This window comes from Somniosus microcephalus, chromosome 7 (assembly GCF_052327205.1).
Source record: "Somniosus microcephalus isolate GS21.2 chromosome 7, FLI_Smic_1.0, whole genome shotgun sequence".
NCBI lineage: Eukaryota > Metazoa > Chordata > Chondrichthyes > Squaliformes > Somniosidae > Somniosus > Somniosus microcephalus.
Genome location: NC_140993.1, coordinates 264,935,415 through 264,948,325, shown reverse-complemented (window position 1 = coordinate 264,948,325; position 12,911 = coordinate 264,935,415). Strand labels below are relative to the sequence as shown.

Below are 12,911 nucleotides of genomic sequence, written 5' to 3'. Positions count from 1 at the left end.
GATGGAAATCGGGGATGCGCAAGAGGCCAGAATTGGAGGAGCGCGGAGATCTCGGAGGGTTGTAGGGCTGGAGGAGGTTACAGAGATAGGGAGGGGCGAGCGCCATGGGGGGACTTGAACATGAGGAATAGAATTTAAAATTTGAGGCATTGCTGGACTGGGAGCCAATGTAGGTCAGTGATCACAGGGGGTGTCGGGTGAACGGGACTTGGTGCTTGTCTTCTAATCGACCGCCTGCCTGGTGGGGGTCTGGATGAATGACTCGAGCCTTTAAATTCAATGGTGGAGCACTGACTCCCTGAGAAACATAAAAATGACTGGTTTTATAAAAAGTAACCCGTCATGCCTTATTAAAACAGCCAGAACACGTTTCATTATCTGTAACCAAGGCAGGTGATAATCGCAACACTTGGCCCATGGCCCATGGCCTGCGCTACTCTCCACTCTTACCAAAAAAAAGTCAAGCTGACAAAAAACAGTCTGCCTGAATCATTTGTAAAACTCATGCTAACTGCAAGTCCCAGTACTCTCTGTGAGTTAACGTAACCTGGGAACGAAAGGCAAAAACTGACAGTGACAGATCGCAGGGGAAGGCAGCTTGTGCGGTTGTAGAAGTCAGAATCCAAACTTGTTCCATTTAATACGTTGTGTCAGCTGGACATGACGCCTATCACATCACACCTCAGGCGCCCACTGAGATGTTGTGCCTCCGACGCCAAAAGGTTAGAATTGTTTCATTTTGAATCAAACCCCTTCACTCTGAATCACCTGCATCATCAGCCCAGCTGCGCTGCATGAACGAAGGCAAGAAATAGTGAGGAAAAGTCAAAGAGACACACACTGTACGTATACTGAGGGAGCGCTGCACTGTCGGAGGTGCCGTCTTTCAGTTGAGACATTAAACCGAGGCCCCGTCTGCCCTCTCGGGTGGATGTAAAAGATCCCGCGGCACTATATTGAAGAAGAGCAGGGACATTCTCCCCGGTGGCCCCAATATTTATCCCTCAACCAACATCACATTGGTCATTATCACATTGCTGTTTGTGGGAGCTTGCTGTGCGCAAATTGGCTGCCGCGTTTCCCACATTACAAAAGTGACTCCACTTCAAAAGTACTTCATTGGCTGTAAAGCTTTGGGTCTTCCTGAGGTTGTGAAAAGCGCTATAGAAATGCAAGCTTTTCTTTTTCTTTTATACAATGGAAAATCAAGGGCAGGGAGAGGTGAATCACAAGCAATGTGCATCAAGCACCTCGCTGGCTGCGGTTTCACATATCGGATTAGAGTTCATTGGTAACAGATATACTTATCAAACACCCCACTGTCCACAAATATGAGCAGGACACTCAATTCATTTCAAATATATTCCAACTTGGTCACTGATAATAGCGAACATCTAACGGACAAACCAGAGACAATAAAAGGGAAACAAGCGAGGAATTTAAGAAAATTCAATACGAAAGCTTTGGGCCAAATCTTGGCAAAGGACAGCAATTTCTAGGGCGGGCTTGAGTCTGCAGCTGAGGAAAGGAGAGTGTACAATATCACGAGGCATTAAAGCCCGTGGGGCGGGCAGCTTCTTGGGAAAACAAAGATTTGAAGGAAAGAGCGAACATTTACTGTCAAAGGAAAGGTCTTTGAGGAGTAGAGGTCTTCAAACGGCCGCCTTTGAAGTGGAGAGGAGAGCACCACCAATCACGATGCTAGAGATGAACCAGGACAAGGTTAAGGAGGAAGACGAGGGGGAGGAATTGGAAGATTGTGTGGTTTTAAGTGTCAGTCTTCAGGCATGAATGGAATGAATGAGGAACTTTCTAGAAAGCATGAACGTTGAATATATGTTTTAACAGGCTGTGTGGCGTTTGTTGTACCTGGTTAGGGTTCAGAAATCTGGCTGGATATCATCACATGTAGCGCAACGCGAGGATGCGCTCAGCCTACATTACGCAGATGCTACACGATCTAACGTTACAGGACTGACGAGAGGAGTAAGCTGGTTTTAAAATTCTACAGCAGGAATGAGTACGATCACTGCTCCAAATAAACCGGAGGCAAGACATTCCTGGGGCCACCACAAAAAAAAAACAAACGCCATTTTCTGAACGGTATACAGAGGGAGTGGGAATGAAAGGCTGACAAACGATCATCTTCAGTGATTACGAATTCCTACCCCCTACCAACATGTGTTCAATAACATTAAAGTAAGAAAGAACAGGCATTTCTGTAGCACCTTTAATGACCTCAGGATGTCCCAAAGTTCTTTACACCCAATGAAGTACCTTTTTTTGAAGTGTAGTCACTGTTGAAATGTAGGAAATGTGGCAGCTAATTTGCACACAGAAAGCTCCTACAAACTACAACAACAACAACTTGTATTTATATAGCGCCTTTAACGTAGTAAAACATCCCAAGGCGCTTCACAGGAGTATTTTAAGACAAAAAACCTGACACCGAGCCACATAAGGATAAGTTAGGGCAGGTGACCAAAAGCTTGGTCAAAGAGGTAGGTTTTAAGGAGCGTCTTAAAGGAGGAAAGAGAGGTAGCGAGGCAGAGAGGTTTAGGCAGGGAATTCCAGAGCTTAGGGGCCCAGGCAACAGAAGGCACGGCCACCAAAGACAATGGTTTTGGTCTTCCCAATATTCAGTTGGAGGAAATATGATAATGACCAGATAATCTGTTTTTTAGTGATGCTGATTGAGGGATGAATATTGGCCGGGTCACCAGAGGAGAACGCCCCTGCTCTTCTTCAAATAGTGCCATGGGATCTTTTACATCCACCTGGGAGAGGAGACGGGTCCTTGGTTTAACGTCTCATCCAAAAGACAGCACCTCCAACAGTGCAGCACTCCCTCAGTACTTCAGTGGAAATGTCAGTCTAGATCTTGTGCTCAAGTCTCTGGAGTGGGGCTCGAACCCACAACCTTCTGACTCGGAGGTGAGAGTGCTGCCCACTGAACCACCAGCGAAAGGTGAGGGAAAAAAACAGACCCTTTCATTTATTAAGGCCTCGTTTAAAAGATGTGAAGACGCAGATTGATCCAAACTTGAATCATCAAAAGGCAAGTATTTTACTTCAGGTCAAGCTTGGCGTTGTGAGCTGAACAAAGGGGAACAGAATAAACCGCTAACACCACAGTAACAGAAGGAAATCGTACAATAGGGCTGGGATGTTCTCAGGAGCGAAGATTTGTGGCTTTCTCTGCTCCACAGTGCTGGAGTCTAATACTAAATATTGACTCTGTGTTGTTTGCATTATATTACTTTAGTTGTAAATCACCGAGCTCTAAATAACAGGAAGAATGTGGGAAAAAAAACAGAAAAGATAGATTTTTTTTATTCATTCATGGGACGCGGGCGTCGCTGGCAAGGCCCAGCATTTATTGCCCATCGCTAGTTGCCCTTGAGAAGGTGGTGCTGAGCCTCCTTCTTGAACCGCTGCAGTCCGTGTGGTGAAGGTATTTCCACGGTGCTGTTAGGGAGCGAGTTCCAGAGTTTTGACCCAGTGACGGTGAAGGATCGGCGATATATTTCCAAATCAGGGTGGTGAGTGACTTGGAGGGGAACTTGGAGTTGGTGGTGTTCCCACGCGCCTGCTGCCCTTGTGGTAGAGGTCGCGGGTTTGGGAGGTGCTGCCGAAGAAGCTTTGGCAAGTTGCTGCAGTGCATCTTGTAGATGGTACACACTGCAGCCATGGTGGAGGCATGGGCCTCAGCTATTCACAATCTATATAAATGATTTGGATGAGGGGACCAAATGTAATCTATCCAAGTTTGCTGATGATACAAAGCTGGGTGGGAATGTAAGTTGTGAGGAGGATGCAAAGAGGCTTCAAGGGGATATAGACAGGCTAAGTGAGTGGGCAAGAACATGGCAAATGGAATATAATGTGGAGAAATGTGAAGTTATCCACTTTGGTAGGAAAAATTAGAAAAGCAGAGTATTTTTTAAATGGTGAGAGATTGGGAAATGTTGGTGTTCAGAGGGACCTGGGTGCCCTTGTACACAAATCACTGAAAGTTAACATGTAGGTACAGCAAGCAAACAAGAGGATTTGAATATAAGAGTAAAGATGTCTTACTGCAATTATATAGGGCCCTGGTGAGACCACACCTGGAGTATTGTGTACAGTTTTGGCCTCCTTACCTAAGGAAGGATATACTTGCCATAGAGGGAGTGCAACGAAGGTTTACCAGACTGATTCCTGGGATGGGGGGATTGTCCTATGAGGAGAGATTGAGTAGACTAGACTAGACCTATATTCTCTGGAGTTTAGAAAAATGAGAGGTGATCTCATTGAAACATACAGAATTCTAACAGGGCTTGACAGGGTAGATGCAGGGAGGATGTTTCCCCTGGCTGGGGAGTCTAGAACCAGGGGTCACAGTCTCAGAATAAGGGGTCGGCAATTTAGGACTGGGATGAGGAGAAATTTCTTCACTCAGAGGGTGGTGAATTTTTGGAATTCCCTTTTTGCTTCTCAACTCTAACCAAATGCATTCTGTCCTTGTCCCCTCAAGAACATCCTCTTTCCAACACTACAATGTCTTCCCGAATCAGTACTGCCACTCCACCTCCCTTTTTTCCTTCCCTATCTTTTCTGAACACCTTGTATCCGTGAATATTAAGCGCCCAGTCCTCACCATTTTTAAGCCACGTTTCCATTATTGCCACATCATATTGCCACACAGCTAATTGTGCTTGTAGCTCACCAACCTTATTCACCACACTTTGTATGTTTACATACATGCATTCCAAACTTGCCTTTGTATTCCTCGTAGTCCTTCTTAGGCTGCTCCTATCTAATATGCTACTACTTCCTTCTCTAGTACTATCCAACACTCTCCCTCCTTTATGCACCTTATTCCTCTTTTCTACTTCTATATGCTGGTGGCCACCCCCTGCCAATTTAGTTTAAACCCTCCCCAACCACACTGGTGAACCTCCCCGCAAGGACATTGGTCCCAGTCCTGTTGAGGTGCAACCCGTCCCTTTTGAATAGGTGCCTCCTGCCCCAGAACTGGTCCCAATGCCCCAAGAATCTGAAGCCCTCCCTCCTGCACCATGCCTCAAGCTGCTCATTGATCCTCCCTATCTTCCTATTTTTACTCTCGCTGGCGTGCGGCACTGGGAGTAATCCAGAGATTACTTTGAGGTCCTACTTTTTAACTTCTTCCCTCACCCATTTACTATCCTGAATTCCCTCTGCCTGTGGGGTGGTCACCTCCTGGAACATCTGGTCCATGAAACTCTCAGCCTCCCTGATGCTCTGCAGTGACTCCAGCTGCCCCTCAAGCTCGGAAACCCTGAGCTCGAGCTCCACCAGCTGGAAACACTTCCTACACACATGGTTCCCCCAAGACACATGAAGTGTCCTGAAGTTCCCTCATGGCGCAGGAATTGCAAGCAACATTGACTGAAAGGTCTGATTCTGTGAGTATGACTATTACTGTGACAGGCTGTTGCTTGACTAGTCTGTGGGGCAGCTCTCCAAATTTTGGCACAAGTCCCCAAATGTTGGTGAGGAGGACTTTGCAGGGTCGACTGGGCTGGGTGTGCCGTTGTTGTGTCCGAAGCTGGTGCCGAGGTCGATGCCGGATGGTCTGTCCGGTTTTATTCTTATTATTTTTTGTAGCGGTTTGTTACAACTGAGTGGCTTGCTACAACTGAGTGGCTTGCTAAACCATTTCAGAGGGCAGTTAAGAGTCAACCACATTACTGTGGGTCTGGAGTCACATATAGGCCAGACCGGGTAAGGACGGCAGATTTCCTTTCCTAAAGGACATTAGTGAACCAGATGGGTTTTTACGACAATCCAGTAGTTTCATGGTCACCATTACTGACACTAGCTTTTTATTCCAGATTTATTTAATTAACTGAATTTAAATTCCCCAGCTGCCGTGGTGGGATTTGAACTCACGTCTCTGGATCATTAGTCCTGGGCTTTGGATTACTAGCCCAGTGACATTACCACTATGCTATCGTTCTCAAGGAAGCTGAATGCAAGCTGAAAAAGATTTATCACAAAATTTGCATTTTAATCACAGTGTCAATCCACCATCTGTGAATAACCCGATTTTAACTGACTGAAAATGACTTAAAAAAAAACATACAGACCCATTTGCCAGTTATGTTGGGGTACAGTAGTCCTAGCTCCGGACTGCAGGCTGAGCTCCTGGCTCCTAGCTCTGGGCTCTTGGCTCTGGACTCCTGACTCCGGACTCCTGGCTCCTGGCTCCTGGCTCCGGTCTCCTGGCCCCGGGCTCCTGACTCCGAGCTCCAGGCTCCTGGCTCTGGATTCCTGGCCCCTGATTCCTGATTCGCAGCTTCGGGCTCCTGATTCCTGGCTCCAGGTTCCTGGCTCCGGATTCTAGCTCCCGGTGATTCCTGACTCTGGGTTCCTAGCTCCGGGTTCCGGGCTCCTAGCTCTGGATTTCTAGCTCCAGGCTCTGGATTCCATAAACCTTGCTCCAGATTCCTGGCTCCGGCTCCCATCTCCCAACTCCGCATGAGCAATGATAACAGAGTGACTGAGCCAGGCACCACACAAGAACACATGAAGGGCAATGGAAAGTGATCAATTGCTTCTCCCCTGGAGTGAGCCTGGAGCAGCAAAGAAGCCTTGTGAAAGGGAGACAGGAGGCCAGTGGTGGTCTGTTCTACATAATGAGCTTACGGCTGTCAAACAATGGCCCACCAGGAATATCAGCGGGATTCATAACTGGATCAGAATGGATGATTAATGATAGGCAAATATCTCAAACTAGAAATAATGCCACCTTTAAAACTAAAAATCTCCTCTCTAGTGGATAAGACTTTATATACTTTCACATTTCTGACTCAGTCAACTTTCAACTGCAACTAAATCATTTAAGAAGTACTGTACTCTACATTAAAAAAAAATAACGAGCTGGTCTCCCATGGCATCACATATGGGAGAGACATAAACAAGTGCAGGATTTTGGCCATGCTGTATTAGAGGGAGGGTGGATAAACAGACCGAGGCAGGGGGAAGAGGGAGAACAGAGAGGAGAGGAGAGCAGCTGAGGGGAGGAGAGGAAGGCAGAGGGGAGGGCAGGAGAGGAGTGGAGAGGGGAGGAGAGGGGGGGGAGGTGAGGGGAGGAGGGGAGATGAGGGGAGGGGAGGGGAGGAGGGGAGGTGAGGGGAGGGGAGGAGGGGAGGTGAGGAGGGGAGGTGAGGGGAGGGGAGGGGAGGAGAGGAGAAGGGAGAGGAAGAGGGGCGGAGAGGGGAGGAGAAGAGGGGAGGGGAGGAGCAGTAAGGAGAGGGGAGAGGGTGAGGTGAGGGGAGGAGAGGAAAGGGAAGGAGGGGAGAGGGAGGAGAGGAGGGGAGGGTAAGGGAGGAGAGGAGGGGAGGGTAAGGGAGGAGAGGAGGGGAGGGTAAGGGAGGAGAGGAGGGGAGGGTAAGGGAGGAGAGGAGGGGAGGGTAAGGGAGGAGAGGAGGGGAGGGTAAGGGAGGAGAGGAGGGGAGGGTAAGGGAGGAGAGGAGGGGAGGGTAAGGGAGGAGAGGAGGGGAGGGTAAGGGAGGAGAGGAGGGGAGGGTAAGGGAGGAGAGGAGGGGAGGGTAGGGGAGGAGAGGAGAAGAGAGGAGTGGTGAGGAGGGGAATGGAAGGTGGGGAGAAGAGGAGGCAATGGAGTAGAGGGAAGGGAAGGAGGGGAGGGGGAGGAGAGGAGGAATGGGGAGGAGGAGAGGGGAGGAGGAGGAGGGGAGAGGGAAGGAGGGTAGGGAAGGAGAGGAGTAGAGAGGAGTGGAGGAGAGGGGAGGAGGGGAGGAGGAGAGGGTAGGAGGAGGAGGGGAGGAGGAGGGGAGGAGGAGGGGGAGGAGGAGGAGAGGGGAGGAGGAGGAGAGGGGAGGGGAGGAGGGGAGGGGAGGAGAGGGGAGGGGAGGAGAGGGGAGGGGAGGAGGGGAGGGGAGGAGAGGGGAGGGGAGGAGGGGAGGGGAGGAGAGGGGAGGGGAGGAGGGGAGGGGAGGAGAGGGGAGGGGAGGAGAGGGGAGGGGAGGAGGGGAGGAGGGGAGGGGAGGAGAGGGGAGGGGAGGAGGAGAGGGGAGGGGAGGAGGAGGAGAGGGGAGGAGGGAGGGAAGGAGAGGGGAGGGGAGGAGGGGATGGAGTAGAGGGAAGGGAGGAAAGGAGAGGAGGCGATGGGAGTGGAGGGTGGGGGAGGAGAGGAAAGGAGAGGGGAGAATAGGGGAATGCTATCCCAGCCCGGACTGATGAAAGAGCACCATTAAAATGACAGGACAGTCTTGGAGGGAGAAGATTACAATCTCCTGCAAGACCCTTGGTCAAACATGGAAGTGTTGGTTGGCGCGTCATTCCTTTGGAGAGTGAGCGGGAAGACCAGATTGGCTGATATCCCAAGGCTACTCTCATGTGCCTCGCTGATGCGGGTTTCAGAGAATTCTGGGAGCAGGTTGTCTCCTTGACCCTTCAACTGTGCGCAGTGCACAACACAGGGAAATCCAATTAGGAAATGGCGAGAAAGCCACTTTAAACGAGTAGTTTAAAAATATATATATCTCTGATAAAAATACGGTGTCCCTCACACCATCGGTTTTGAAGTTTGCTTGAAAATCTTCGAAATGTAATTCCTAAACACATGTTGCTAACCTCCCTCTATTGCTCTCAGGTCGAAGATCACAGGTCAAAGAGCAATGTTCCCTGACATGACTACACAAGCCCCACAACACCAGCGTCCAACTCAACGGCTAAAAGTTCAATAGCTTCAGAACGCAATGTGGGAGCGAGACACCATTTTATTCACCTCCTTAGCTATACGTGCGAGACTCAGTAATTCACCCAGCAGCGCTGGCGAACTGCAGAGTTAGCTTTTACGTAGAAATCAGTTCTTTTCTGCAGTTAATTGAGCCTCAGTTCCTTCATAAAAATCCCCCCCCCCCACCGCCCCCCGAAAAAACTACATGTGCCAAGACGAGCAATGTTGGACTAAGACTTCCGACAAAATATACAATCGGACTGTCCAAACATATTTCAACTCCCTCGGTGTCAGTGTGTCTGATAAAGAGTCGCACACAATCAAATGGTTCATTGAGTGCCGTGAGCTTGTGTGTGGACCTTGCTGCTGCCGCACTGACAGGACCACGTTACCTTTTATCTGACCTCTGTGTGCTTTTAAAACATGAAGGCCATGTTGTGTTGAGGAGGGAAAGGTTGTCGACCACTTCGATTTCGCTTTGCCAGTGTTTTTTCTTTTTTTATGAGATACAAATAGGAGCGCCCCAGTGGGAAACAGCAAGTAAAACAAACAGGCTCTGCTTTCTATTGAAGCATTCGAGGCTTAAGAATACAGGGCTGTCAAATCAGGGCTTGCGCTCGAACTATCACCTCGTTCGCAGAATAGCGGGTCGAATCTTGCTGGAAAAATAACGGCTCATCAACGGCGCAACTCGGCCAGCAAGCTCAGGGGATGAAGAGTTACGGCGTGAGTTGCAAATCTCCGCAACTTGCTGGTCGATTTATTCCACAGTTTGCTTCGCACAAACGGCCTCTCGCCCTTCACCTCCCCGTTATTTTTAAGAACTTGCTGGATTTGCACATTAATTGCCCATTAAACAGAAAGTTAGGGCTGATAATTAACAGCATTTTAACAACCGGATAATTGTTAATGCAATGCCAATCAACCACTCCGGCCCAGAAAGGGAACAATTTAAACTGTTCAGTCTCATTCCTGCAGGTATTAAATTTTTCTTAGAGATTTAAAAAATTTCTAATTTTAAATTTAAACTTTATTTTTTATTTTTCCTTTCTGTCATTTGTTTTCTCTCTCTCGTAATCCAATCTTTCTTTCCCTCTCGTTATTCCTCTTTCTGTACCTGATTTGACTCTAATGCACCTGATTTCCTTCTCCGTCATTCCTCTGTTTCTTACTCAATCCTTAACTCTCATTGGTTAAGGAGATAGACTGTGGGTCCCGTCGTTTACCCAGGCCCCAGATGCCCCGTTGCTGTTATCAGCTCGCACTCCCAGCAAGTTACGGCGCAAAAGATCTTCGAGCTGTAGGGTGCAGAAACAAGTCTAACTAACGGGACACGTCGCGAGATGCCTCACTGCAGCAATTTCCAGCCCAGTGTTAGCAGCCTTGCTGCGGCCTAGCTTCTTGTGACAAGTTCCATTGTGGTTTTATGATCATTTCTTCCTCTTCTCAACTGTGTTGAAGACCGCACACAATTTTTTGGCAAGCCTGAATTTTCCCAAATCAGCGATATATTTATCGCCCGTGATAACCCATTCATCTGACGAGAGCACCGATCGCCAAATGGAGGCCGCTGGCGCAGGAGCTTGCGAAATGTTAATGATTCTTAAAAGGCCGGGGGAAGCGAGAGCGAAGAATTCACGCTTCACAGGAAATTTATTCAAGACATCCCTTGATAACGGGCCGTCAGACAATATTGTCGGATAAATAGTAGCATCAGAGTGTTAAGGCCCTTTGATGTTGATAAAATCAACCAACCCAGTTTCCTGCCATTGACGTCACTCTGGTATAGGAACATAGGAATGGGAGGAAGCCATTCAGCCCCTCGAGCCTATTTTGTCATTTAGTTGGCTCATGGCTGATCTTTATCTTAACTCCATCTACCCGCCTTGGTTCTGTAACCCTTAATACACTTGCCTAATAAAAATCTATCAATCCCAGTTTTGAAATTTTTAGTTGACTCTCAGCCTCAACAGTTTTCTGGGGGAGAGAGTTTTCCAGATTTCCTCTACCCTTTGTGTGAAGAAGTGCTTCCTGACATCACCCCTGAACGGCCTGGCTCTAATTTTAAGGTTATGCTCCCTTGTTCTGGACTCCCTCCACCAGAGGAAATAGTTTCCCTCTATCTACCCTATCATATCATCTTAAACACCTCAATTAGATCACCGCGTAACCTTCTATACTTACGGGAATTCAAGCCTAGCCTATGCAATCTGTCCTCATATTTTAAGCCACTAAGCCCTGGTATCATTCTGGTGAATCTGCGCTGCGCCTCCTCCAAGGCCAATATATGCTTCCTGAGGTGCGGTGCCCAGAACTGGACGTAGTATGAAGCTGTAAACCTGATGAGCTCCACGAGTTGACCATCAAGTCTCTCCTTCCCATTTTTTTAGAGAAACTCGGAAGAGCATTCCATGTGGTGCAAGTTGAGAACGGAAAACAAATGAAAATAAAGCCATTAATGAAGGAAAAAGACGGTTAATCCAACTCGGAAGAGCTTACTCTGCGTGGTGCACGACTGAGAAGTGATGCTAGAACTTGAAAACCAGCTCCGTCACGAAGCAGGGGCTTACAACAGTGAAAAACAGTCTCATTCTGGCAGGAACGTCAGTACAATGGCGTTGGTATTTATCACAGTAACAGGCAACTATCTACACTGCAGGTTTACAGTTTTTCTGAGAAGGATCCGGTTATAAATCTCATCATCGTAAAGAAACCACTCATGAAATAACGCTGGACAGCCAGCTGGTGGCGCCGTCCAAGGAGTATAAATACTCGGGCGTGGGCCCAGCTTGCCAGGGACATTTTGTAAGACAGGAACTAGTGAAGTACAACTAGACCTCCATGTTCTGAAACAAGTTGATTAAAGCCTTGCTTTACACTCAAACCAAGTGCGTAGTGAGTTTTATTACGTCAGATCCTAAGCACAGAGCTTGCTCTTGATAAAAGGTAGTTCCTCACCTCAGGCGACATCCCAGCAGAAGACAAAGATGAAGAGGCGGAGAGCGTGGGCAGCAGTAATAATACCGATTTTTTTTTTCCAAAATATACTTTATTCATAAAATTTGTCAAAATACATTACAATACACATCACATTTCATGTGGTACAATACAGGTGATACAGAATATGGCACAGGTCTGATCCAGGTGGATCACCAGCTCCAGAGCAGACTTGATCCTGTTGGCGATGACCTTGAACAGAATCTTGTAATCCACATTAAGCAGCGAAATGGACCGCCAATTTCTGATTTTTTCCCTCTCCCCCTTCTGCTTGTAGATGAGGGTGATGATGCCTTTCCTCACGGATTCTGACATGCTGCCGGCCAGAAGCATACCCCCGTACACTTCCAGCAGGTCTGGGCCCATCCAGTCCCACAGAGCCGAATACAACTCGACCGGTAAGCCGTCGCTTCCGGGAGTTTTACTCGTCTCGAAGGACCGGATGACCTTTGTCAGCTCGTCCAGAGTTAGCGGGTGATCCAGACTCTCCCGCTTGCTGTCATCTAAAACCTCCGAGATAGACGACAGGAAGGACTGGGAGGCCACGCGGTGTGTGGGCTTCGCGTCGTACAGCCCAGCATAAAAGGATTTGCTGATCCTTCGTATGTCAGGCTGCGAGGATGTCACAGAACTGTCTTCCTCCTTCAGGCTGTCGATCACAAAGCTCCCTCTGTGTACCTTTTGGAAGAAGAAACGCGAGCACGTTTCATCCTGCTCCACGGAGCGGACTCTGGAGCGGAAGATGATCTTGGAGGACTCTGAGGCATAGAGCGAGGCTTGCTGGTCCTTCACCTCTTGGAGTTCCTCCCCGACATCGACCCCCATCGACTGCAGCAGGAGCAGATTCTGCGTGCTTTTCTGGAGTCGGGACATTTCCCTCTGTCTCTCTCTCTCGCCTTCTGAACACCTTTGAGGTTATGCACTTTGGCAGGAAAAATCGTAGAGCAAGTTATTATCTTAATGGCAAGAAACTGGAAAGTACTGAAGTACAAAGGGATCTGGGGGTCCTGGTGCACGAAACTCAAAAGGTTAGTATGCAGGTGCAGCAAGTGATTAAGAAGGCCAATGGAATGTTGGCTTTCATTGCTAGGGGGATAGAATATAAAAATAGGGAGGTATTGCTTCAGTTGTACAAGGTATTGGTGAGACCGCACCTGGAATACTGCATACAGTTTTGGTGTCCATA

At 48.3% G+C, this 12,911-nt stretch overlaps 1 protein-coding gene across 1 annotated transcript in view; it reads right to left on the bottom strand.

Annotated features, from left to right (window-relative positions):
* LOC147115295 (angiopoietin-1-like) overlaps nucleotides 1-12,911 on the bottom strand; it is a 327,338-nt gene that overhangs the window by 25,914 nt on the left and 288,513 nt on the right. The window lies entirely within an intron of this gene.